This window comes from Dermacentor albipictus, unplaced genomic scaffold, assembly GCF_038994185.2.
Source record: "Dermacentor albipictus isolate Rhodes 1998 colony unplaced genomic scaffold, USDA_Dalb.pri_finalv2 scaffold_35, whole genome shotgun sequence".
Lineage (NCBI taxonomy): Eukaryota > Metazoa > Arthropoda > Arachnida > Ixodida > Ixodidae > Dermacentor > Dermacentor albipictus.
In genome coordinates this window covers 2,071,453-2,094,057 of record NW_027225589.1, presented here as the reverse complement: position 1 = coordinate 2,094,057, position 22,605 = coordinate 2,071,453, and the positions used below count along the sequence as shown (strand labels likewise).

Below are 22,605 nucleotides of genomic sequence, written 5' to 3'. Positions count from 1 at the left end.
TTGCTGGGACCTTCGGATGCTTCCAGTGTGCCCCAGGCCGCCAGGCCAACGCTACCCTTGGGGCTTGCGACCCATTTGCAACAACGGGCGCCAACGGTCCGGTTGCAACAACGGGTGTCAGCACTGAGGTTCCGACAGCTGGTGGCAGTGCTGAGATTCCAACAGCCGGTGCCATCGGTGCGGTTCAAACAACACCAATGGAGATTGGGGAAGCCCAGCAAAAGTTACATTAAGTGTGCAGTTTCGCACTAGTTTACAAGCCTTCCCACAGCTCCGCTGGTATCTGGTGTTTGCGATGGCTGGGCCACGAATAATTGTTTTTCCTACTGAGAGCAAGAGACTGCCGAAGCAAGCAAGCGGGATTTTTTTAATTGGGGAGCAATGACGTTACACTACCTGTGTAGCCACCACGCCGCTCCTTCTCTACGCTAGGCTCCAGCCACCCTCGCCGCGTCCCTATTCTGCGTGATGCTATTTGTATACTCTGCTTTCACTACCACAAAGCTCTCCCTCACCCAGCTAGCTGCAAACGTCAACAGAAACCCAGCGATCATTTAACAGTTCCACTGCAGAAAGAAGAGGCGCATAAGTTATCCCAACGTGGATGAATGGCAAAGCACTGCGGCACATAAGCAGAAGCGAGGCGACGTCCATGGCGCCACTGATGAAGTCACGTGACTTCAGCGGCCGCTTAGCAGAAACGCAGCGACGTCACGTGACCTACGGTGTTGGTCACAAGGTGTGCACACTGCAAAGTCGTGGGTACGACTGGCAACAATGGTGCAATGGTGGTGGGTACAAGTGCCTAATTAGCTGTACCCTAATTAACTTCACCTTAACACCAAAGGTCGTGGGTTGAACACCCACAAAGGTAGTGGTTTTGAGTGTCATAATTAAATGTATCTTTATTAAACGTACCTTAATTACCTTCGGGTTATCAAACACCAAAGTTGTGGGTTCCACTCCCCCAAAAGGTCGAGGGTTCGTAGCGTTAATAACAACATAAGTTCTGGGTTCGACTTTCACCAAAGGTGTACGGCTCGTGACATCCTTATAACATCGTGTGGTCACGCCGACGCCGACAACGCTGGTTTTCCCACCTCATGAGCCACATAATACTTTCGATTTAAGAAACAATGAAACAAAGTACGAGAGTTGGTTAGAGCTGGTAGAAGGGCTTAAGGCGCATAACACTGACTACATCAGGTCACGAGCGGCGCCACTGTGATTGAGTAATGCCATCTCGAATGATCTTATAGTCCCGTGCGCCAATACGTCAGAGGACATTCCAGGGTCCGAAAGAACATCGGAAAGGAAGAAGAAGAATAGAATTTATTGATAGGAAAGACAGAGAGGTCGACCTGAGCTAGTGCGCTCTAGTCTGCTACTCTGTACTGGGGAAGAGGGAAGGGAAGTGAAAGTATTGGGATGGATGACGATGATAAGAGAAGTGGTGAGTGCTTATGTACATGAGACAGTTGCCTCGCTAGAGCCGCTCGTCGAGCTTGGTGTCCTGCAGGAACTTCGACAATACTTTTGTGGCACGCATTGAAATTGCAGTGTCAGGCCATGGGCCGAGAATAGCTTCCTCCGACAGTAGTTGTCTGCCAACGCTGGCTAGGAAACTGTCTAACGTCCTTCGCTCCAGCATATATGCTGGGCAGTCGCACAGTACGTGTTGCAGTGTTTCGGGCATCTGGCAGTGTACGCAATCAGGGCTGTTCGATTGGCCGATGAGGTGTGCGTAGCGACGGGTGAAAGCAACGCCGAGCCGAATCCTGTGTAGCAATGATGTTTTGCTCCGTGTAAGCTTCGGGGGCAAACAGAATTTACCGTCTGGGTCAATCATACGTAGACGTCTGTGAATGTTATCGGAGTGGGCTCTGTAAGCCTTTGTAAGGTCCTGCATGAGTGCCTTGATCATGGAATTGGTGTCAGGTCGCGAGTAGGCAATCCGTACTTCATCACAGGAAGGGGAGGCCGATCTTGCCTCACTGTCAGCGAGTTCATTACCAAAAACACCACAATGGCTAGGCACCCATTGAAAGGTGATCACGTGGCCACTTAACTCGGCACTGTGATAAAGTTCGACGATTTCCAGCACGAGCAGATAGTATGGTCCTTTGTTTAAAAAATATTTTAGCGCCTGTAGCGCTGATTTGGCATCGCACAATATTGTCCATTTATGGGGTGTCTGCGTTCTCATAAAACGGACAGCCTCCCGTATTCCCGCAAGTTCCGCTGCCGTAGATGTAGATTTGTGGTCTAATCGAAATCGTTGGGTAATTCCAAGTTGTGGGATGACAAATGCGGCCGTTGTGGCAGATGGCGTGACCGAACCATCGGTATATACTTCTACAGTCCCACTATATAAAGTAAATATATGGGACAGGGTGAGCTGCTTCAAGCCAATGGAGGAGACGTGAGATTTCTTCCTAATTCCGGGTATCTGAAGCCTCACTAGTGGTCTTGGCAATGTCCATGGAGGTGTCGTGGGGATGTCGGTTACCTGGAATCTTGCAGGTACAATGCTTGCGTGACATGCAATAGCTTTAGAAAAAGCACAGTCAAGGTTGATGCTTGGAAGCGTTGACAGTGGATGGCGTGAGTGTCTGGTTAGCAGGCGAAGATAGGTGCGCACAGGTTCACAAGACCTGTATATGTCGATAGGACAAGCCCGTGCTTCCGCTATTGTGCCCTTAGTTGACGTGCAGCGTGGCAAGCCAAGACATATCCGTAGTGCTTGAGCCTGAAGGCTCTCCAGCGTGCGTATACAAGATGACCCCATGTTAGATAACACAGGCATGCTGTAGCGTATGTAGCCCACAAAAAGTGCCTGGTACACTTGGAGCAAACTTCGCTCAGAGGGGCCCCATCTCAGTCCTGATATTACACGAAGAACGTGTATGAAGTTGGTCAGTTCAGCCCTAAGCGCAGTAACATGTTTGGTCCAAGAAAGACTGCAGTCTATTATCACGCCAAGAAATCTGTGGTGGGTGACTAAAGGGAGCGCCGTTCCGTCGACAACGATTGGATAATTTGACATCAATTTGCGCGTAAATGCCATGACTGCACACTTAGTAGCTGAGAGTTGCAGGCCTCTACGGCGCAAGTACTTCGCCGTTATGGTAACCGCACGTTGAAGCCTTGCACGCACTTGTGGACGTGTGACCCCAGATGACCAAATACAGATATCATCCGCGTACGTACTGATACGCGCTGTTTCAGGTAGCTCGTCTGCAAGGCCCACCAGTATCATATTGAACAATACTGGGCAAAGGACACCACCCTGCGGAACACCCCTGCGAACTTCATGTCTATCAGTCTCGCCATCCGAAGTGGACATGAAAATGGTGCGGCCACTGAGGTAACTCTGCAGCCACGCATACATGCGGCCACCAACACCGATATCCTCAAGCGCCTGAAGAATCGAGTGGTGGAAGACGTTGTCGTAGGCACTTTTGATGTCCAGAAATATTGCGCATACCAGACGACGGCGTCTCTTTTCCTGTTGAACAGAAGATACTAGGTCGATCACACCGTCAATGGATGATCGGCCTCTTCTGAATCCATTGATGAAATCAGGAAGTCCACCACTTTTCTCGAGTAGCCATTCCAGTCTGCTCAGTACCATTCGCTCCATCACTTTACCGACACAGCTTGCCAAGGCTATTGGTCGATAGTGTGAGAGATCCTGCGGGCATTTCCCAGTTTCTCACTATGTTCTTATCTACGTATCGGAGCTGAAAGACAAACACGTTTACCGAGCTCGTGTTCTATGTAGTCTCATGAAATGTTGTAATGCCAGTTGTCCGTGCTTTGGTGGCTCTTGATGCGCAGGCAGATGAGTTGTTGAGCTTCTTCGGCGTGCTGCAGATATGGGGGGAGGGGGGGGGGGCGTCCACATTCTCTTCGTCGGTGGCGTGCGGCAGCACGGCGTCCAGAGTCATCGTCGCGTTTTTTCTGTACACTATCTCGAACGTCGTAACCTGCGTTGTTTCTTGCACTGCCGTGTAAGCGAAGGTTGCCCACCTAAGGACGGTCTTACATGTCTTGTATTCGACGTCGACGTACATCGCTCACATGTTGGCGAGCGTCCTGTTCAGTCGTTTTGTTAAACTATTCGTCAACGAGGGGTAGGCGGTTGCCCTCCGGTCTGGCAATATTGCGGATGGCTTGGGTAAACTCAGGTAAAGCTGTTTCTCTGTGAAAAATGAGTACTTCTGGCTCACCATGTCACGGCAGGATGCTCTAGGGGAACAATTTTGCTATTTCCGGCAGCCCGCACAGTGGGCAATTTAGTCATTGGCCACAACGATCCAATTATTTTGAGATGTTGACTCCAAAACGGCCCAATAATATGATGCGGATCTGCTTCAATGGTCGGCAAGGGGACTCGATCGGCTGTAGTAATCCCGCTAGCCATGTCGGTGGTGTTGTCAGTCGCTGCTAGTCGCGGTACGTCTTGACGGAAGAGTTGACGTCGGTGTTCAGGTATGGCCACTATTACTTGTCCTGAATCCTCGTGAAGTACGGCAAAATTCGAGCCGCCCGGCCATTTTTCCATCATGAAGGGCATGCAGATCCTCCTGCCGCAGTCCTTAAGGGACAAACTGGCAAAGAGCAAAAGGCATGACCTTAAATTCATAGAGGCTGTAAGGCATGATAATGGCGGTTTCCGCTCTATCCCGCTCTTCAACTTCTATTTGCCAGCAAGCCGCTTTGAGGTCCATGGTCGGCAAATACTTTCCATTGCTGAGCCAGCCCAATGCGTTGTCCATCCGTGAGATGGGCTATACGTCCTTCTTTATGATTTTGCTCTGGCAACGGGAATCGACGCAGAAACGCAGTTGCAACTTTCTTCTTCAACGAAACTACTGTAGAGGCCAACGGGCTTTGCAACGGTTTGATGATGTCGTTACGCAGCATTTCGTCGATTTGTCTTAGAGATTAACGCTCTCGCGGCGAAAATCGGTAAGGGCTCTCACTGAGTGGTCGAGCGCATTCCTCGGCTATAATTCGATGCTTAGCAACTGGTATTTTTCATTTATTTTTCATTTATTATACCCCTCAGGGCCAAGGGCATTACAGAGGGGGAGTGGTAGATACAAAAGAGGACGAAGACAGTTGGTTACATGAGCGTTTAAATGGCACCTGTATATACAATATTAGCTAAGGCTTCACTGAACTGTTCATAATCAATAAGGCCTACAATTTCGGCGGGAAGATGGTTCCAGTCACGCGAGGTTCGCGGCAGGAGTGATTGTGAAAAACTTTTAGTGTTGCATGACAAAATACCCACTTTGTACTGATGATCAATGCGACGGGATACATAAATTGGATGGCGGATGAGGTGATCCCGTAGAGTATGGTGATGGTACAACTTGTGGAAGAGGGCAATACGAGACACTTTTCTGCGAGATGCCAGCGATGGGAGGCAAAGATTAGATTTCATGTTAGTTATACTCGCTCTGCGGTTGTAGTTAGCAAGAATAAAACGTACAGTTATTTTGAACCATCTCGAGGTCAGTGATTAGGTTTTCATGAGCAGGGTCCCATACCGGAGTCGCGTATTCGAGTTTGGGTCGTATTAATGTTTTATATAACAAAAGTTTCAAATTAGTAGGAACGTTGAAAAAGTTGCGACGTAAGTAGCCTAGCATGCGATTAGCGTTTTTGATTATGTTTTCAGTATGAAGAGACCAGTTTAGGCTAGAAGTGATGTAAACACCAAGATATTTATATGAAGAAACTGATTCCAACGACATGTTGTTAATGTAGTATGATGGTATTGTAGATGTTTTCCGAGAAACACGCATGACTTTGCATTTGTTAATATTGAGCTCCATTAACCATTCATTGCACCAGTTTCCTATCGTGGTAAGGTCTGACTGAAGTAATTCAATATCGTTAGCATTGGTAATTTCTCTGAAGATGACGCAATCATCAGCGAATAGATGGATATGGGAGTTGATAAGCGAGGGAAGATCATTAATGTAAATTAGGAACAGTAGGGGTCCAAGGACGGAACCCTGTGGAACACCTGAACGGACCTCTGTAAAATCGGAGTTAATGTCGTTAGCACAAACAAATTGCGAGCGGTTGAGCAGAAAACATTCAATCCATTTCAAAAGGTTACCGTCTATGTTAAGTTCTTTTAGTTTATGAAGTAATAGTTTGTGACACACCTTGTCGAATGCTTTTGAAAAATCCAAGAATATACAATCAGCTAGTGATGATTTGTCAAGAATATGGTGTAGTGCATGTGTAAATGATATTAATTGGGTTTCACAGGAGTAAGATTTCCGAAAACCGTGCTGTGCTGACGTAAAAAATGAGTTCAATTCAAGGAAATTAACCAGGTTAGTAAAAATAATATGTTCGAGCATTTTACAGCATGTACTGGTGAGAGAAATGGGACGATAATTATTAGGGGATGCTTTGCTGCCGGATTTATACACTGGAATCACTTTGCCTATTTTCCACTCATTAGGTAGCGTACAATGGTCAAGGGATTGCTGGAAAAGTTTGGATAGTATGATGGAAGAATAATATGAAGTGTTTTTTAAGAATTTCGAGTTAATACAATCGTATCCGGGAGCAGAATGAATGCTTAGTCCATCAATAAACTTAACGACACCGGATGGAGGAACAATTATGGAGGGCATGGTAACATAGTTACGGTGCTGTGTACTTGGCATATGTGTGCTGGATGTGGCTGTAAAATTTTCTGAAAATGTATGGTTTAGTATGGTGGCAGAAAGGTCGGAGGGAATTGGAACACCGGAAGAGTCTGTTAAGGCAAGGCTGTTGTCAGTCGAAGGAATAATTGCACGCCAAAATGTTTTAACATTAGTAGTAAGCATTGAAGGGAGAACCTGCGATTCGAAGTGCTTTTTGGCGTTTTTGAGCGCTTGCACATATGTGTTTGACGCCGCAGTATACGATGCCCAGCGATGAATTGTGGGTGAAAGCTTTGCAATGCGGTAGAGACGCTTCTTTTTATTTGATAAACGCTTAATGTAATTATTGTACCAGGGAGAGTTTGTGTGAGTTGTAATGGTGCGTTGAGGAATGTACTGTTCAGTTAGATGGTTGACCATAGATGTGAACATGTTCCAATTAGTTTGTACACTACGGTGTTCAAAGCCATTAAGGAAAACGCCAATAAACGAAGATAGTGCATTATTTATGGCCTGATAATTTGCTCTGTAGTAGTCTCGTATTATTTTTTTCTTCTTTTTAGTTTTCGGACGGTCTAGTTTAATATCGAACTGTAGAAGTAAGTGGTCGATAATTCCTGGTAGGTACGTTACAGGCGATACTATATCGGGTTGATTAGTAAAGACTAAATCTAGCGTATTCGCCGTGGAAGCCGTTATTCTAGTTGCCTGAACGCAGATCTGCACGAGTGAGAATACTGAACACACATCTAAAAAGTCACGAGCTTGAGGTGTGAGTGGGGATATTAAAGGGGGGTCGGTATTCCATGTGATGTTTGGTAGATTAAAATCGCCAAGTAGGAACAGCGGTGATGAAGGAAACCGTGTTGCAACGGTGTTAACAGCGTCATAAAGTTCGTTACTAAAGCTTGGTGACGACGAAGATGGACGGTAGCATACCCCTATTACAACTGTTTGATGATTAAGTGTAATTGCTGACCATACTAATTCTAGTTCAGTCTGCACGTGTATACATGATGATGGTATATCATTGGAAATTGCGAGAAGCACACCGCCGCCTCTCTGCGTGCTACGATCACAGCGATAGAATGAGAAGCGGTGAGCATTGACGAATATATAAGCGTCGCAGACATGCGCAGTGAGCCATGTTTCTGTTAGCGCGATTATTTTAGCAGAACATGTATCGATTGCTGATGTGAGTGAGTTGTACTTGTTAAGGACGCTTCTGATATTAGTAAAAAGAAGCGATATTGAAGCCGAAGATGTCTGGCCACTACCCCTCACTCGTCCCTAGGAAGTATTAGCAGAGATAGTAGCAGAGGACGAGCTGGCGTGTGCGCTTTTCGTATAAGTGGAAATGACAGTGGCAGTGATGGGGTCGTACATGTAAGATTTCTTGTTCATAATTAACTTGTTGTGGCGCAACTTATGGGTTGGGGATCCAGGTTGGATTTTCGCAAAGTCGAGCAACTTTTTTCGTGCTAGACGTGTTGCGACCGAGTAATCTTCACTAATGGTGACCTTACTTTCCTTCAGGCTGTTGCGTTTGGCGAGTATTAGGTCTTTAGTTTTGAAGTTCAAAAATTTTGCAATGATAGGGCGACACTTGTTAGGTGCGAATCTTCCTAAACGGTGTGCGCGTTCAATGTCGTGAGGGGAAAGGGGGTCAGTTAGGCACGCACTAAGGATAGAAGTCAGTTTTTCCTCAGTCGCCTGCCAGGTTTCATCGGAATCTGGGATGCCATAGAAAATTAAATTGTTACGCCGTGACCGGTCGTCAAGATCATCCTGCCGTGATTGCAAAGTGGTGGCCAGTGCAGAAAGTTCGTCTGTTTGAGTGTGAATGGTGGCAATATCCTGGCTGAGTTCATCTAACCTTTTATAATTTTCCTCTAGCTCATCTAAACGGTTTTGAATCGCTGTAATTTTGGTTTCAATTGATTTCTGTCCGGTTTTAATAGCTTTAACGTCAGCTGCCAATTCCGCTTGTGTTTTAGAACTACGCAGCGAACGGGTGTGTCCGTCCTTTAGCAAGTGAAAAATAACTTTCATCTGTTCAGTGGGGTCCGTAGACAAAGATTCAATGTCTAAAAAGGCTTCCGAGCGGGTGGTTTTGGGCCCAGGGTTGCTCTCAACATCACCCGCGCGCAACAATAAAAGGGTCATAGAGAAACATTCACAACAAATTTCGCTCAACCCTTGTGGACACGGGAACAGTAATAAGCAGACGTTACTGCTCTTTTTAGCATACAAGGGAAGGTTTGTACGCACCTGCATAGCAAACGGAAAGCAGTTCAGCGCTCTGTCAAGGCTACTGTCCCCGTGTCCACTGAAGCAGCTGTTGCAGGGCCGGGTTCTTAAGTACTGGGCCGAGGATGGTGTTGCTGTCGATCCGAAGGTTGCTTTAAGGTCGAGTTGTACCGGGCAGAATGAGTCGACGAAGGGTGTGAAAGCAAGATGCGATGAAGGCACCTCGTCAATCGCGCAGGCGTAGCGATGATCCATGGTTGCGGGTGACGGAAGCTGGCATATCAGGTCACATGACAGGGCCGATAGCCAGGGCATGAGGAACGCAAGCAGGGCTTGCATAGCAAACGGAAAGCAGTTAAGCGCTCTGTCAAGGCTACTGAATGATTTGTTGAATGCTTGATGAATACAGCAAACTGTCCTTGCGTTTCTGAAGGAGACATTTGAGCTATGCTTGTTTATGCCTTGGAAGACTCGGGTTAACATCGAAGACTTGTTCAGCCACATGGACCATCGTTGTTGCTTCGGCTGAATCCGAGGGTGCCAACGCATTGCTGACTTGTAACTTTCTCTATGCATGCAGTCTTCGTGCCCTTGTTCAGCTGCTTAAAATTGGGAATAAAGTTTATCCTCATTACCTGTGATATTCTTCCGTGCAACCGCATGCCTGATTTCCCTTGCGACGCCAATTTCACGGTTGAGCAGCTGTTGGTCACCCTTAACGATGCCTTTGTTGTATCTCTTGAATTCTATTCCGACGGAAAAATCATACTTGCGCTAAGTGCAACAGGGACTTGATGTCCGAGCATATTCAATGGACGGCCACTCAGACACTTATAGGTTGGTCAATCTGGTTCGTGGCCACGGTTATAGACTTGGATATTAAGCGTACAACTGCGCCGTCTTCGCGTAGGACGCCCATGTCAAGGATTACGTCACGTGAGCATTGTGGCAAGATGCCAAAACTCACACGGTAATTCTGGTTATGCTCTGTAATTCTAGGTGCCAGTCGGCGTCATCAGGTGTCCTACAGGTGTCCGGATTTGGAGGCCTTGCTATGCCGTCTTAACGTTCATTAACTTTGTTGCGAAGGATTCACTAATGACGGTACAATCATCTCCTGCGTCGACAAGAGCGGTGACAGCGCGGCAATTGATAAACACGTCGAGGCTGGTGGTTCTTCGTCTTGAGCGTTATGGTTAGGTCGCGGCGTCGGATGCCGGCTGCGTCGAATTTTCTCGTTGTTGTGACGTCTCATCGTCAGGTCTTCTGCAGGCACCACAGTCTTAGCATCGAGGCTTTGTCTTTATGGTGGCCTGTCGTTGCGACGACGTCGAGTAGGATGTTGAAGCATCGTCGTCGGCGGCGGAGGATCTTCTGCATTTCGATGAACAGCAACTGCACCTTCATCGGTTGCTGCCTTTTGTCTTGCGATATGGGGCTACTGACCAGCACCGAGTTCGACCAGTGTGCGGTCGGCGCTGTGGCGAAAGATAGCACCGTGGTGACTGAAGGCTAAGAACGTCGGGGACTACACTGTGTTGTGGCGATCTATTCAGCAATATGCCGAGGCCGTAGACCTTGCTGTGGGCGCGGCGCATTGATGGCGAACTCACGTAGTCCCATCTCGGGAAATGAGCATTAACGATACATATGGGCCGCTTCTCCACAATGACAGCAAAGTGGACGGCGGTCGGGGGCGCGCCAAAGGTCAGCTTTCCTTGCAATGTTGCCCGCTTCTAAGGCTGGGTGTGCTGACGACGACGATAGCGCATGAGGGAACAGCGACGTTACCGGGCCCTTGCGCAGGTGCCGAGTTGGACGTGACGCCGAAGGATGGCGGGGCAGGTCGTCATATCTGGCTGAGGCTGCGTTAATTCAGCTACTCCAAGTGACTGCTGGACCTACTTTCTGATTATGTCGAGCATTGAGGCTACTTGAGGCTGCTGAGAAAGGAGATTCCTGCGCAGTGTTTCTCGCACAATGGCTTTTATTGTGTCTCTGAAGTCATGGGAGCCTAGTGCTTGGATTTCAGTTTTCGATGGAAGCACATAGCGGCTATATTGCTGAGTGCGCATTTCCATCGCCCTCCCAACCCCATGGATTCCGTTTCAAATTCTGCGATGGTTTTGGTTGGATGGCGAAAAAAAAAATCCAGCGATATGCCCTTGCTTGACACCACGCATGAGGAACCAAACTTTCTTGTCCTCAGACTTCTCCGGATTGGCGTGGCTGAACAGGCGGGTCATATCTCCTTTGTAGATCGACATGTTCTTGTTTGGGGGCTGCGCACGGCATTACAGTATCGCTTCCGCCTTCTGTGTGTGGACGATGCTCGTGAAGGTATTGAAGAAGGTGCCGCAGAAGAGGTCCCGTGTTGTCAGGGTAGACTCACGATTCTCGAACCTCGTCGTGGCGGCGTTTTCGAAGAAGTATACATGTGACAGCTTGTCATCCGTTTCCCTGTGGTTTAGTGTAGTGAACTTTTGTATGTTTCAACCAGTTTTCCGGGTCTGCAAACGATGATCCGTGGAAGATTGATGGCTTCCTGTGCTGTTGCAGCACGAAGGGGGACCTTGGGGCTGCCATTGTGTTTGTTGACTTGGCCTTGACTTGAATTGTATACTCGGGACGAGGTCCATACACAGGTAGCAATCCTTGCAGCCTGCGGCTAGCTACTTGTACGTGGCGACCTTGTAGTTGTCTTCACCGTTCGGGCTTGGATCACGGCTTTGCGGGGACATCCGGTACATGAACGTCAAGCCCCTCTACCAGATGTCACGCTCTAGTGATGGTGAAGAACACAGTAGCAAAAACTGTGGAGCACGCAAGTAACTCTTTATCGGACGAACCTGTGTTCAGAGAAAAAAAAAGAAAAACAGCAGTCAATCACAATGATAGCGGTGAACTCAATGTGCAACCGCCGCAAATCTCGTAGGTGGGTCAAGCACGCCTGCTTTATACATGACCCGCTCGAGGGTTACAGTGTAATTACTGGTGCTCGCGTGCCATTAAGAAAAAAAAACTACACAGTTCGTGTCGGGCATACAATGTATTTACACAATATTTTGCGAGACCATATACAACAAATGGTACCAACGACAACATTCGGGTAAGTTCCAAATGATGCAAGCTCCTCTTGCGATAAGTTTACGTTGTTATTAGGTGATATGTAGTCCCCGAGGAGAGGATAAATGACTGCAGGTGTCAGTATTTTAAGCCTTTCTTTCCGCGTACACACAGTATGGTATCGTACTGATTCAAGCATGTGGGTTAGCATGAGTGCTGAGGATGCTAAATGATCGATTTGTCATCCAGTGACGCCTGACTAAGGAGACATATGCTAGATGTTCCTTTCACTATTTGCGAGGTAAAGACGCCGTTTGAGGAGTCAGGGTTTCTTCAGTAATTAAGCAGTAATGTATTCAACACGCAGATATTCAGTTTGTGTGTTTTGTTTTTTCCTTATTCCTTATTCAATCAACATTCAATCAATTGAATGTTGAATTATTCCTTAATGATTCAATTCCTTATTCAATCAACATATTCCACAAATAACAGTTGTTGCCTCGAATAATTCTCGAAGTGCCACGTGCCACTATTAATGACGTCACAACATATACATGTGCGCAGGCGGACTTGCTCATGTACGTCACGCGGCACCCGTGAGGTGAAGGGTAAACGGTGTTTAGTTTGAAATTTCAGCTCTTTCTGCGTCCCGTAGCAATTCTTAACAGGCACGACTTGGAGTGCGTATTGTATGCACTGCAGCTGTTAGCTTGAAATGGCGAGACCTGGTGAGGGGCCCTCTAAGGAATGGAAGAATGTGTGCAGGCCTAGTTCAAGGACTGATGCTACAGAAGCACTACCAGTGTTGCTGGCTCTCGAGGATGCATGACTTTCTTCGAGGATAAAGTTTTACTCACCCGCCAGCGTTGTGTCCTTAAGCTCCAAACAGAGGACTTCAACCCGAGGACGTCGTCAACAGTGAGTACCACTGGTTACGCCGTGACGGTGGGAGTTGCACCACCTCTAATCAAAGTGTTTTGGACGCTATGTACACACATCCACCGCAACTCACACTGGAACTTACGCCCACTCTATTAACAACATATATGTGACAAGTCACGCAAGTTGTCGGCAAACAGATAGATAGATAGATAGTGTTACGTTCTACCGGCCAAAGGCCAGCAGCTACGCGATGAAATTCAGGCCGATTTGCAGAGCAAAAAGACGACGCTTTATTTCCAGCTCGGAAACATATCTAGAAGGGAAAAGAGAGAAAGAAGGAAAGAGGGACCATCGACGCATGCGCGGAGAGGCGCACGTGGTTCCGAATAGGTTATCTGCAGCATTCCTTTCCCCTAGTAGCCGTAGTGGCCGTAGCGCTCCACTGGCTTTCTGGTTCTTGTGGAACGAAGAAGGTCAGGAACAGGCCCTTCGGGAGGGTCTTGAGCCTCGTTTTTCGGTGCCCCTAAGATCATCGGGGGCGATTCCTTGGAACTTGCTATTTCTATGCTTTCGTCTGCGTCTGATGAGCGTTTCCGGATCTGGTCGACATGGCGTCGAACGACACCGCCCTCGGTAGCCACAGCGACAAAATGGGCACCACCCGTCAATGTTACTTTGCCTGGCGTCCACTTTTCTCCTATGCCGTAGTTGCGCACATAGACGGCATCTCCAGGGGCGAAGTACCAACTGGCAGAATCAGCCGCTGGTACCTTGGACTTTTCGTGGCTCCTGGGAGGAAGACACATATCTAGTGCTGTGCGCAAACGGTACCCAAGTAGAAGTTCAGACGGTGAAAACCCTGAAGCCTGTTGCGAATTTCGGTAGTTACAAAGAATTCTAGCCAAACCAGTTCCCTACTCCATACCAGGCATTCTCGTCAAGCCCTCCTTGACAGTTCTCACGGCCCGTTCGGCGAGACCATTGCTTTGAGGGTGATAAGGCGGGATGCAAATATGCTCGATTCCATTTTTCTGCACAAATACAGCAAATTCTGAACCGGTAGAGGGCGGACCGTTATCCGTAACTATGGTGCGGGGCAACCCAAACCTGCTAAACAGGGTTCGCATGCAATCCGCAGTTGCATTAGCGGTTGCTTGAGATACTGGAATGGCTTCTATCCGATGGCTGTGTGCGTCGGCGATTACCAACAACATCTTGTTTGCAATGGGCCCTGCGTAGCCGGCATGCAGCCGGGACCACCTCTCTCGCGAAATCGGCCAGCTAACGCGGTTCCTTGCAGGTGGCATGGGCAGAGCGTGCACGCAGCTTCGACAGTCTGAGACCATTCTACGAATGTCTCGATCTAGACCTGGCCACCAAAATCTAGCCCTCGCCCTTGTCTTCATGGTAGACGCCCCCTGATGAGACTCCTGCAGCATCTTCAACAGTTTCTCACGCGCCTCACTTGGTATCATCACACGATGGCCCAAGTATAACAGCCCCTTCTCTACAGACAACTCGTGTCGTCTTTTCCAGAATTCCGCCATTTCTCTGCTGTCATCTTCTACGACGGAGGGCCACCCTTCAGTCACGTACCTGCATATCGTTTGCAAAAAACCGTAAGCTGCTGCGAGTGCTTGAATCTCCTGGTTGGAAACCGCTGACTGGTCCCATTCGTCTATGCTAAGCACCATTTCCGACAGATCTTCGGTTTCCGCCAGCGGCTCCTGCAGCGGCTCCTGCAGCGATTGAGGCAAACGGCTTAGAGCGTCAGAAATTAGCATCTGTTTCCCAGTTTTTTTTTTTTAATTATGGGGTCTTACGTGCCAAAACCACTTTCTGATTGTGAGGCACACCGTAGTGCCCCGGGGACTCCGGATATTTTGGCCACCTGGGGTTCTTTAACGTGCACCTAAATCTAAGTACACGGGTGTTTTTGCATTTCGCCCCCATCGAAATGTGGCCGCCATGGCCGGGATTCAATCCCGCGACCTTGTGCTCAGCAGCCTAACACCATAGCCACTGAGCAACCACGGCGGGTGTTTTTTGCCAGGTTTACAGATCAGCTTGTACTGGTATGCCCCGAGCAAAAGCGCCCAGCGCTAAATTCGGGCGGCAGCCACGACAGAAGTTTGACGATCCTGTCTGAGAAGGCCCAACAAGGGGCGGTGGTCCGTTACAAGCGTGAGCTCCCGTCCCAACAGGTAATCGCGCAACTGTGTCACGCCTAATACCAGGGCTAAAGCCTCGCGCTCCATTTGGGAGTATTTTCTCTCTGCTGAGGTGAGCGTTCGTGATCGGAAATCAATTGGCCTGTCTTCACCATTTATTCGGTGGAAAAGGGCAGCACCGACACCGTAAGGGGACGCGTCGCATTCCAACATCAACTCACGCTGCGGATTAAAGTACGTTAGCACTGGGGCGGAACACAAAGCATCCTTGGCCTTCTGGAATGCCGCGTCTTCTTTTTCGTGCCAAACCCATTTTGCACCCTTTTCAAGAAGGCTGTACAAGGGTGAAAGTATAGTGGAAAGATTTGGCAAAAACTTATTGTAAAATGTAACCATTCCCACAAAGGATCGCAACTCAGCAACATTTCGCGGTGACGGGGCTAGCCTGAGTGCATCCACGTGCTTCTCGAGTGGGTGTAGCCCTTCAGCATCGATACGAAGGCCAAACTATGTCACTGATTGTTCACCAAACTTGCACTTGTCTGAAGGAAGCTTCATACCATTCTCGCGGAAACGCTGTAGCACAGCTTGCAGATGTACGTTTTCAGCATCGCTGCTCTCGGCTATCAGGACGTCGTCTAGATAAGCCTGCGTCCCTATTAGTGCTTGCACCACAGATTCAATTTTCTGTTGGAATATCGCTGGAGCTGATATGTAAGCGCGACCTAACGAGGGCACAGAAAGAAACAGACACAGAGAAACAGCGCTCTGTCTGCGTGTCTGCGCTCTATTTGTGCGCCGCGTCCTCGTTCAGTCGCTCTTACACATTCTATGGTGGATTCAGATCAACTAGCCCGCCAATCTGTTTGAACTAAATTAACAAGCACAGTGTCACGGACGCATATGTAAACATGAACACATGACGCGCAATGAGCGCAGACACTCGCTGTCAAAATACTCGAGTGAGCAGTCATGACAGCAGCAGATATCGAATTCACCTTCATGCATCCCTTGCTTCAACGCAGACGAAACGTCCAAAGCACAGCACATACGAAGCTACCAGCACTACGCGCATCGCAGACCGCTTTGAACTTGTGGCGCGCCCGCGCGCCCACTTTGGCAACGTCGCAGGTCGCTTTGAATTTGAAGCCCGCGCACTTTGGCGACGCCCCTGAACGCTTTATATATACGGCGCCCGCACGGCCGCGCCACAAGTAGCGGCCGAGGGAGAATCACGACCCCCCCTCCCCGCGCCCCCCTCCCTCGCCTCAACCTCGTACCTATCACGCGACAGGAGAGGGCGCGCTTCCTGCCCGCCTTCCTCTCGCGCACGCGGGACTGAGCCGCGTTTGCTGGCTCACCCTTGCATGATTTCACCCGTACATACGCATTCTGCGCGCTGCGACAATTTTATCGCCCTTGAACATTTTACAGAACCTCACGGCGACGGCAGAAATGCGCCTGGAGTGTCCATATAATTTATATGGCTATAAAAGAACATTGGCCTGACATGCAATTTAATTTAATTAAGTTGATCGAATATAATGATTGGCAGGTTGGAGTCATAAGAGCGACACCTCTATTAAAAAAGAGCGCATTTTGTAGAAAAAAATATTCATTTGTGAATTGAGGCATTAGAAGCCGAGGAATACGGCCTTCGCTGATGTTGTTTATAATGCTGTCAGCGTTTTATTCACCTCTGAATCTCAGCAAATGACTGAATATTTTTCATTTCCCTCATTAGGCGGGCCTGCTTAGGCAATAAGTGACGACATTTCACGTGACCATGGCCGTGTACTTGCGTTCATGACCTACAAAAATAACTACAATTCAGAATTATGTTCCGAAAATTGTCTGTTCACAAAATCAGGACCCGGTTTGACAATCAGATTTAGCGGCTTTTCAAAGTCGGCTACTCTCGCTCTGTATTAATGTAAGAGGAGGAAACGTTGCTTCAGAAGTCCAAAGACAACACTGAACCTAAGGTGGGCTTTGTAGTCGAGCGTAACTCTCGAAAAAAGGCGCAATTTGTGCCCCACTTTCACAAGGTTCGCCACAGCCTCAAGAAGGTGGCAAGCAGGTATCAAGAGGTGTTCGCCACATACCCAGTGGCACACCCATTGCCCAAATTGGTGTGACAGTTAATTTAAAACCCGGTTCTGTCAGCCCAGCAGTAAAATGCTCGACCCATTATGCCATGGACAGCCTACTGGACATAGGGCTACAGACACTGTAAGTGTTGAAAATATCATATGAATGGTAATCACAATCAAATAAAATGTGTCAACATATAGCAGCCAAATAAGCCTCTAGGACTGAATTTGCTTCCAGTCAACTGGCGCAGACAGTAGCACATGATTATCGAACATTAAGAGTGCGGCCATTCATACCGAACTCCCTCCAGGGTTTCGGTATGAATACACCTAGGCATTCATACGTTGAATAAGTTGAGTAAATACAAGTTGAATAATAATAGGTTAATAATATTAGGTTGAGAACATCTAGGCATTGAACTTACTAGAATTAAAATCTTGAAAGAGGCCGTCAGCTTGACGTGCTCTCTTGCTTTGAAGCCGCACTCAGCCGGTCACATAGTTCCGGCAGCAGATGTGGTTTGCTCAGAAGATATTGGGCACTGTGCTTATCTTCTTCCGGAGGCATTTTGTAGTTTGCTAACAACTGTTAGGTCGCGGATACAGTCCCGTGAAACACTAGCGCGCAGCACGCGTGGCACGGCTAGGTTACCTCAGCGAGTAGTGGAGACTCTTCAGGCGAACAACAAGGCCTCAGGAATACAACATGCCCTACCTCACGCTAGAGCTGGTAGACCAGTGTGCAGCACGCACTAGCATGTCTGGCCGACTGCAGTTGAGTCGACAGTGTATGCAAAGTAGAACCAAAGAGTGTGCCGTGATTTTTGCACCATACGCAAACGAAAATGCGCTCAGTTGCAGGACACTTGTGCGTGCGCACTACGGCCACAACTGACTGTGGTATTCCCGTGGGCATGCCATCCGTGGCTCCCAGAGCAATATAGAGGAACACTGTACAGGTGGCGCTTAGAGCATCGAACTAAATATGTGTTACATTTTCGTTGTTCCTAGAGTCGCAGTCACGCCATATCCGACTTCGTCAGTTACCGGACACGCCGGTAAGGCAGGACCGTGCCGCTTCAGAAAGTGATCACTCATCGCGAGACGCACCTTCATGTATCGGAGTGCTTCGAATGTTGTCGCCAATTTTATACCCAAAGAATCTCGTCTAATCGGACTGCGGGAAAGCACGAATAATAGCGTGTTTTATAGAACGTGCACGACCGTCATTGATTGCGCTGGCGTGTACGATGAGTCATATATAAATAGCCGACAATAATGATCCATAGATCAGACTTTGGTGACTTAAAATCGTGCTAGCCGTGTGGGTTGTGCTTCGTGCGTTCCTTCTTAAAGGTAGGTTCATCGCTTACAATCATGAGGTTGTAATAGCTGCCTGACTCCGTCACTATCTTGACAGATATATATATATATATATATATATATATATATATATATATATATATATATATATATATATATTGCTACGGAATAGTATTACCGATGACGAAGAGGCGAGCAGTACGAAGACGACGACAACGATTGGAGGCTAGCGCGGGCTGTTGCCTCTTGGCCAAGTGCGGCGTATTACGTTGTAAATATACTTGTATATAGCTTTTCATTTGCGTCTTCTTACGTAACATATCTGGTGGAGGTGGACGTTCCCTGTACCTCGTCACGGAGCTTCGCAGTGGACGGTACGTCGAGCCTAGCTTCATGGCTCCCGGCGATGACAATTCGACTCAGCCGCCTCCGACCCTTCCTGCCACTTCGACGACCTACATCTCTCTCCCTGCTCCTCGTGATCCTGGCGTATTCTCGGGCAAAGATGGGGACGACGTCGACGACTGGATCAGCCTGTACGAACACGTCAGCCGCAATAACCGGTGGGACCCTACTATCATGCTCGCCAACGTAGTCTTTTACCTCGGTGGCACACCTCGAGTTTGGTTTCGGACGCACGAAGAGGAGCTCACCAGTTGGGATTCGTTCAAGCAAAAGCTCCGAGACTTGTTCGGCAACCCCTACGGTCACAAACTTGCCGCGCAGAAGGCGCTTTCCGGCCGTGTGCAGACGTCAACAGAGCCCTATGTCACGTACATTCAGGACGTCCTGGCTCTGTGCCGCAAAGTTGATGCACACATGCCTGAGTCAGACAAGGTATCCCACATCCTCAAAGGCATTGCCGATGACGCCTTCAACTTGCTCGTGTTCAACAACGTCGCGACGGTGGATGCTGTTATCAAAGAGTGCCGCCGCCTGGAACTCGCTAAAAGCAGACGTATCGATCAGCAGTTTGCCCGTTTGCCCAACACCCCAGCGACTTCTTCCTGTGCCGACGCTCCTCGTCCCAACAACACCGGCGATATTACCAAGATCGTTCGGCGTGAGATTGAGGCCGCCTATCCGGCTGCCTTCGACTCCAGCCCCACCAACGCACCGGCAGTCACGGTTTCCCTGATCCAGGCAGTTGTCCGCCAGGAGTTCGAAAACATGGGCCTTCACACCATCTGCTCGGCCCATCACCCTGATACCCATCCGGCTTCTTCGATTCCGCCCCGTCCCGCATCGTCTTACCCACCACGTTTCCGCAACCCAGCTGAATGGCGCACTGCTGACGACAAGCCCATTTGTTTTCACTGCCGTCGCATCGGGCACATTTCTCGGCACTGTCGAAGTCGCTGGACTTCCCCGACCCGGTCTGCCTATACTGCCTATTCTCGCCCCTCCTCGGGTGGCCCTTCTCGTCCTTATGCCGCACGCTCCGATAATGCCGCCACTGACTCTCCTGCGCCGAACCGCCCCTATTCTCGTTCACCTTCGCCCCAAGGACGACAATCTCGCTCTCCCCAGCCCCGTCGCTCCTTTTCGCCGACTCCCTTCGGACGCCGCTCCCAGCCGGAAAACTGAATGATGCAGCGCCTCGAGGTGACGCTGCATTGCTCCCTACGCCGCCAAATCCTCCACTGACGTTGCCCACTCATCTGAACCTTCTTGACGTGCAAGTCGACGGTGTTCCTGTATCTGCTCTTATAGACACTGGGGCGCATTTGTCGGTAATGAGCGCGGACTTTCGTACCCGCCTGAAAAAAATAATCACGCCCGCCACGACGCTTGTTGTCCGTGTCGCCGATGGCGGAACAGCCCCCGTAATTGGTATGTGTGCCGCCCGCGTCTCCTTCGCCGATCGCTCAACAGTCGTGCTATTCACGGTCATCGCCCACTGTCCCCATGACATCATCCTCGGCTTAGACTTCCTCTCCGCACATTCTGCTCTAATTGATTGTTCCGCCAGTACTCTCCGCCTTGACCTGCCTGTTCTGGATCCCGCTGAACCACACCCCAGTCGCCTCAGTTCCGTCGACTTTGTTCGCTTGCCACCTACGGCACTGACTTACGTTGACCTAGTGTCATCCCCACCAGTGCCCGACGGTCACTATATCGCGGCTCCTATACAAGACGTCCTCCTTACACACGGGATCACGGTGCCTCATACCGTTTTATCTATTACGGCTAATTGCGTCTGCCTGCCCGTGGTCAATTTTGGCTTGACGACACAAGTGCTGCCACGCGGGATGTCTCTGGCCCAGCTTTGCTCATTCGAAGAACACTCAATAGCATCTATTGAGGTAGACAGCCATTCAGCCGATCCTCCTCTACCATCTCAGTCGACAACTTGCACCATCGCCGACTTACAGAAAATGATTGCGCCCGACATGCCGTCCGAGCACGCTCGTGAGCTCTACCGCGTTATGTTTTCCTACAACGATATTTTTGACTTTCACGATCGTCCTTTGGCCCAAACTACAACTGTTAAACATCGCATTAATACCGGCGATGCCCCTCCTATTCATCGCCGCCCGTATCGAGTGTCACCGGTTGAGCGTCAAGTTATTCACGCTGAAGTTCGCAAAATGCTTGCCAATAACATCATAGAACCGTCATGTAGTCCATGGGCGTCACCGGTTGTACTGGTAAAAAAGAAGGATGGCTCATGGCGCTTTTGCGTGGATTATCGGCACCTTAAAAGGGTTACCAAAAAGGACGTGTATCCCCTACCTCGGATCGATGACGCCCTTGACTGCCTCCATGGTGCTCGCTACTTCTCTTCTATTGACCTCCGCTCCGGCTACTGGCAGATTGCTGTGGACGATCTCGACCGAGAGAAGACTGCTTTTGTAACTCCGGACGGTCTTTATCAATTCAAAGTGATGCCGTTTGGTCTATGTAACGCTCCTGCCACTTTTGAACGCATGATGGACTCCCTTCTTCACGGTTTCAAATGGTCCATATGCCTGTGCTACTTGGACGACGTCATAGTATTCTCCCCAACGTTCGCTACGCACCTCGAGCGCCTCTCGGCAGTCCTGGACGTTTTTCGTCGCGCCGGTCTGAAACTGAACGCATCGAAGTGCCAATTCGGCCGTCGCCAGATTACCGTCCTTGGGCATCTCGTTGACGCGAACGGAGTGCAACCGGACCCAGGCAAGATCCATGCTGTTACGCACTTTCCTGTTCCGAAGTGTGTCAAGGATGTGCGCAGCTTCATCGGCCTTTGTTCCTACTTCCGCCGTTTCGTGAAAAATTTCGCGGCCATCGCACGACCACTAACCGAGCTTTTGAAAAAAGACGCTCCTTTCCAGTGGGGCGATAACGAGGCCTCTGCATTCTCGCATCTAATCGACGTTCTCACAACGCCTCCCGTTCTGGCCCATTTCGATCCTTCTGCGCCTACCGAAGTTCGTACTGATGCCAGCAGTCACGGAATTGGCGCAGTACTGGCACAACGCCAGCGCGGCAACGACCGTGTTATCGCTTACGCCAGCAGGCTCCTCTCACCCGCGGAGCGCAACTATTCCATCACTGAGCGTGAGTGTCTGGCCCTAGTTTGGGCGGTTGCGAAGTTCCGCCCATACTTATATGGCCGACCCTTTTCCGTTATCACAGACCATCACGCGCTTTGTTGGTTATGCTCATTGAAAGACCCTTCAGGAAGACTTGGTCGCTGGTCCTTACGCCTCCAAGAATATTCGTTCTCTGTCACCTACAAATCTGGCCGACTACACAAGGACGCTGACTGCCTGTCTCGCTACCCGGTAGACGAGCCTGACGACGCCGACAGTAGTACCGCCGACGGCATTTTCTCTGTGTCTGCCTTCGCTAACATCGCCGATGAGCAGTACCGAGACCTATCGCTGCGAGTACTCATCGAGCGTCTGCGCTCTACACCTACCGACGCATCCGTTCGCCGATATGTCCTCCAGGGCGGCATTCTGTACCGAAGGAACTTCCTTCCTGACGGATCTGATCTTCTTCTTGTCGTGCCAAAACATCTACGACAGACTGTGCTCTTTGAGATGCATGACGCACCTACTGCAGGACATCTTGGCGTAACCCGCACGTACGACCGCGTCCGCCGCCGCTTCTATTGGCCTGGCCTCGCTCGCTCCGTCCGACAGT

General features: G+C 49.3%; 1 protein-coding gene across 3 annotated transcripts in view; it reads left to right on the top strand.

Moving 5' to 3' along the window:
- The window catches only part of LOC135919710 (uncharacterized), a 106,264-nt gene that overhangs the window by 11,001 nt on the left and 72,658 nt on the right, over window positions 1–22,605 (top strand). The window lies entirely within an intron of this gene.